Source organism: Siphateles boraxobius, unplaced genomic scaffold, assembly GCF_051911475.1.
Source record: "Siphateles boraxobius isolate OS27281-9 unplaced genomic scaffold, OSU_SipBor_1 20, whole genome shotgun sequence".
Taxonomy (NCBI): domain Eukaryota; kingdom Metazoa; phylum Chordata; class Actinopteri; order Cypriniformes; family Leuciscidae; genus Siphateles; species Siphateles boraxobius.
Window position 1 is genome coordinate 13,898,801 of NW_027508811.1, and position 6,000 is coordinate 13,904,800.

Below are 6,000 nucleotides of genomic sequence, written 5' to 3' on the forward strand. Positions count from 1 at the left end.
AGTAATATACAGTATGTATATTACTATATATATATATATATATATATATATATATATTACAGACACATCTCAATGTTTGCATAGTGTATGATGTGACCATTTGCACACCAAGTCTTACCCCGTTCTGAAGATGCTTCTCCAGAGCTGCTACACGACGGTACGGGAGAGCTGCAGCCCAGCGGTGGCGGCAACTCAACGTTGTCATCATCGCGGTCGGTGATGGCAGACAGTTCTATAAAAAAAAAACCAAGACGACAGTGCTTTAAAAAATATTGTCCATTACACTTTACACACTGTTCTTTGCTACTTTATACAATGAAATCACAGATAATACAATCCTAGTTAGCCACACTGCAAACACTGATGTAAGAAATTAGAACCTCACTAAACAGCTAAGAAACATGCTAGGAACAAGTAAAATAATCTAAAAACAGAACTTACCAGGATCGGTGCAACTTTGCTGCAGCGATTCATCCACCATGGACTCGAGCATTATTGTTGCCGAGTTCAGCGCCCCAGTCACCTGGCATGCCGGCCTATCACCGAGAACAGAGTCGAGAACGTCGAAATGTCGGTTTCGACGAGGGCGAGCATTGCCGCTTCGACCGAGGTCCTTTTTTTGGTCCCTGTAGTCCTTCTTTAATTTTTTTAGTTTGTTGCTTATCTGTTGGAGGTTCCGGTCGAACCCCGCTACAGCCATCTCTCGCTGAATTTGCTGCAAAACCGGTTTCGTCCGCAAAGCCCCGTCTAAATTACTCTGGACTTCTGCAGAGGATCAGAGTGCAATAAAGTAGCTCGTTTCCTCCTCTGACCACAACTGTTTTTGTTTAATCGCGTCCATCGTGTTAATTCAAAAATGGCAGTCAGAAGTTTCTGTTCGTCTTGTTGGTCACGGTAACCCCGCCCCCAGCCGCTGACGTAAGCGGTTCTTACTTCTAGACCAGGAATGATTTGGTGCTACTTAAGAACCACTTTTACTGGTTCGGAGCTGGTGCTTTGGTGATCGAAAAACAAAGAACCGATTTTGAAACTAGGCTCTGGCTCCGAACCAGCACCAGCTCTGCCTTGGTGGTAAAGGGGTATTTGAGGCCGGACCCCTGCTGTGTGTCGTACACAAGTTCCTTCTCGTTGGAAAGGGGGAGGCTTAGTTTTAACTCAGTTCGCCATGAAAGTGTCAATGAACGCCATTAGGGGCAGACTCTGTGGTGCCCAACCTGAGTTATAAACCAGAGTCAGAGAGGTTAAAAGCATTCTTACATGTATAAGTGCATGAGTCGTCCTGACACAGTCCAGATACCCTACACTTGTGTCTCCCATCCTGTGCCCGCCGCACAGGGCACCCAGCTGGGGCAGTGAGAGGCTGTGGACATGACTGGGCTCCAGGCCAACGGAATACAAGGATGCTGAAAGCCAGAGGGGAGTCAACAGAACTCATTCATCCCTGTTGTCAATAACTTTATGACACCAGCTCACGCATTGACACTCTCTGCTTCGGATTGGTCCTTAGAGCCAGAAACAGAGTTTTCAGAGTTCAAAGGTGAACGTTTGCGTCACTATGGCGGTTGCCAAAGTCTTGTGGAGAGCTGAGCCAGCCTGTAAGTACTGGTGGAGATTATTACTGTGACCCTGAAATAAAAGATGCCATGAAAATATCATGGTGAAGGAGTGAAAGGGGGAAAGTGATGGATAAGGAACAGGAGTTCAAAGGTTCATTTTGAACTTTCTATTCATCAAATAATCTGTCACACCCTTAAACAGACAGAACCCAAATGCAGAGGTCAATTTATACGTATATATAGTCCACAGAGAAACAATTCACAACAGGCCTGGAGAATGAAGAACAATCCAAATAACAGATGATGAGGTTGACTGGAAGTAGACGATGAACTTCAGAAATCAGTCAGACAGTCCAATCAGTATAATCCATCATTGAATGACAGGGAATCCAATTTGAAATGAATCGAAGCATAAAGAGACTGGAACAAAGAATATAAATTCTAATTGAGAAAACAACAAATATGAAAGTGAATGAATGCAAAACACTGAGGTATATATAGGGGGAAACAAATTAGCAGGTGAGCGCTGGCTTTTTTTTCGTCCTTTTTTTTCTGTGAGATTCACCCATCTATCAAATGCAGGTTTATCTGTTATGTGTTCCATTTGTGGCAGTGGCCCATTGAATGTGAATTTTTAGATACATACCCAGCTTTTTCCATTACAGATAAAGGCCTCCTAAATATGGCCTTGCAAGGATAATCTGTCCCCTTTCACCATCTGTTGGCCCATAAACACTGCAGCTGGATGGCACGTGTCACGAGGTGACGAAATCCCAACTTTTTCCCTTGCAAGGCTGAACTAATGTTTGCCGAGATTGCCTCCCGCCGGACCATAACAACGGAACACCGGGTTAGCGCAAAAATCCCCGCGAATGGGGTGATTAGCTAAAATCGCCGGCAGCTGTGCATGAGGGGATTGAAGCCCTGCGATTTGGACACGTTGCCATTAGGGGAGGATAAAAGGAGAGAGTACAGACCAAAGGACAGTTCGTTTTGGGGACGGTGATCTCGGAGGAAGCGTGAGCGTTGGAGAAGAGAAAGTGGGGCCGGCAAACGGGCGCGGCACTGTGAGTTTGGGAAAAAGAGCACGCCGACTCAACCGGAAGGAGGGAATCGCTGGATAGTAAGATCGTTGGTGGGAGACTGTGAGTAGTCCAATCAATTTCTATCCTCCCCTCTCGTGTCTGTGGGACTCCCTGATGTGAATGCCGGTCAGAAAATGGGCGACAGCCATCTATATATGTATTTTCGACTGAGTGCTGAATTGTAGAGATGAAGTGATGTGATGTACTGTTTTGATGTGTGAAGTGTGAATTTAAATCCGCTGGATGTCCATTACTTACCTGAGTTTTCTATCATGTTCTAAAGACATAATAAGAGGCTAACACTGTCAACTCCACAGACATTTGAGTGTATATTCTGACAGCCTATTGTGAAGAAGGATTACGTGTCTGTAACGTTATACTCACCTGACTGCTTTGCAGTGAAGCCCTCCAGCCGTAAATTCTCTGTCACCTGTAGAAGAAGAGGATTATGTGCCTGTATACTCACCTGACTGCTTTGCAGTGAAGCCCTCCAGCCGTAAGTTCTCTGTTTGTCACCTGAATTGTCCTGCAGCCTCCTCTTAGTCGTGAGCCCCGACTCGTCCTTTCCATTGGAAAACAGCGAAGCTGCTACCAGAGCACCCCTCCACTACACTCTGTGGGCCTTCGGCGGGTCCGCCGGACTGAATGACCCTGCCCAGAAAACTCACCATTTTAAAGCTTATATTCATAAAGCTTATATTCATTAAAGCTTATATTTATGCGCGTGCGATCTGTGTTTGTGTTTGGAGCTCCGTCGAATTGATTCATTAATCCCTGATTTTCTTCTTTACCACTCATTTATAAACAAGCACTTTCTATTTTTATATCATGTGAACTTATCCTCGACACTATTCCTTATAAAAAAACAATCGGATTGCTTTGACATCGCTACTTAGATCCAACTTTCCGAATCTCGGCTACTAGCCTTTAGCCCGCTAGCATTTCACGCGTGGCCTCGCGCCTATCGACCCTCTCATTTTACACCCGTTTCGCTGAAAGGATACGGGTTATATCCATCATTTCAGTCATAAATTAGTAGTGATATTGGTAGTATAACTACTAATTTACTGTTCATCTGTTATAATGGCGAACATATCGGATGTGTGTCTAACGTTACCTCTGAGTGCAGGTGAGGACACATTCGAGCTGTTTTCGGTACGATTGGAGCTGGAGTCGGTGGAGAAGCAGATCCGTGTTCTGCTGGTGAAGCAAGCCGAGCTGCGAGATCGGCGATCAGCGCTTGAAACATCACGCGCCGATGCTCACAAGTCAGTGGTTAGTAACTTTTTGACTCCGACTTCGTCTACTCCGTGCGTTTCTCTGCCCAGGAGGACGCGATCATCTCTGCCTTCATTCACTCCGGCACCGAGGCAACACCATGGACCCTGGGTGATCCCACAGCGGAAGACACGAGCCAGGACCAGACCAAGGACTTCCCCGCCCCTCCCGATCTTCGAGATCTCCACCCGGAACCGCTTCTCCCCTCTTCGCGAGCCGGAACGTGACGCCGCCGTGATCATCGGCACTTCCATGGTCCGTCATGTCCGTGCTACCTCAGGTAAGCGTAAGGTGCGCACTCACTGCTTTCCTGGTGCTCGTGTTCTTGATGTCGCTGCACAGATTCCCGAGATCCTGAACGGTGATGAGCACGTCGGAGCTGTGGTGCTACACGCGGGGACGAACGACATCAGGCTGCGGCAGACGGAGGTTCTGAAGAAGGACTACAGAAGCCTGATCAAGACGGTTCGCAGCACATCGCCTGAAGCAACGATCATCGTGTCTGGACCGCTTCCCACGTACCGACTAGGACAAGAAAGGTTCAGTAGATTATTTGCTCTAAATGAATGGTTAATGTCATGGTGTAATGAACAGAAACTGCTCTTTGTAAATAATTGGAATCTGTTCTGGGAGCGACCTAGGCTCTACCGCGCTGATGGCCTGCACCCCAGCAGAATCGGAGCGGCTGTTCTGTCGGACAACATCTCCAAGACGTTACAAACCATATGACTAGTAAGTCAAAGTCCAAATCACAGTCTTTGCTGTCCCAACTTAATTGATATAAGTAGTGTAGAACATTATATAGAAACTGTGTCTATTCCTCGCTTAGTGAGGCCAAACAATAAATCTAGTGTAGGATCTAGCAAAAATCTTATTGTAATTAAACCAGAAAATCTAAATATCAGTGAACAAAAACAATTTCTAAAGCTAGGTCTTCTAAACATTAGATCGCTCACACCTAAGGCGGTTATTGTAAATGAAATTGTCACAGATAATAGTTTCGATGTACTAAGCCTTACTGAAACCTGGCTTAAACCAAATGATTATTTCGGTCTAAATGAGTCTACTCCACCAGGATACTGTTATAAGCATGAGCCCCGTCTGATCGGTCGTGGCGGCGGTGTTGCAACAATCTATAGAGATATTCTTAATGTTACTCAGAAAACAGGTCACAGGTTTAATTCGTTTGAAGTACTTGTGCTAAATGTTACGCTCTTAGATTTAAGAAACAAATCCATATTATCTCTAGCCTTGGCTACCCTATATAGACCTCCAGGGCCCTATGCTGACTTCTTAAAAGAGTTTGCATACTTTCTCTCAGATCTATTGGTCAATGTCGATAAAGCAATAATTGTTGGAGACTTTAACATACACGTAGATAATACAAATGATGCGTTAGGGACTGCGTTTACAGATTTATTAAACTCCTTTGGGGTCACGCAAAACGTCAGTGGTCCCACTCATCATCTAAATCATACACTAGATTTAATTTTATCATATGGAACCAATCCAACTGATATATATATTATACCGCAAAGTGATGATCTCACTGATCATTACATGGTATCTTGCGTAATAGGTACTGCTGAAATTTGTCAAGTTGCGCCACGTTATCGACCAGGCAGAACAATCCTTCCAACCACTATAGATAGATTCTCAAATAGCTTACCTGATCTATCTCAGCTGCGCAGTGCACCCAAACAAACAGATGAACTAGAGGAAATGATTAGCAGTTTGAGCACCATGTTCTCTAGTACACTAGATATTGTTGCACCAATTAGATTAAAAAAGGTTAGAGAGAAAACTAAAGCACCATGGTACAACAGTGCTACGCATGCAATCAAGAGAGAAACTCGTAACTTAGAGCGTAAATGGAAACAAACTAATTTAGAGGTCTTTAGAATCGCATGGAAAGACAGTATGTCACGTTATAAAAAGGCTCTAAAAGCAGCCAGGGCTGAGCATCTCCGCAAACTAATAGAAAATAACCAAAATAATCCAAGGTTTTTATTCAACACCGTGGCTAGACTAACAAATAAACAAACATCACCAGAGCAAAATATTCCGTTACAATATAGTAG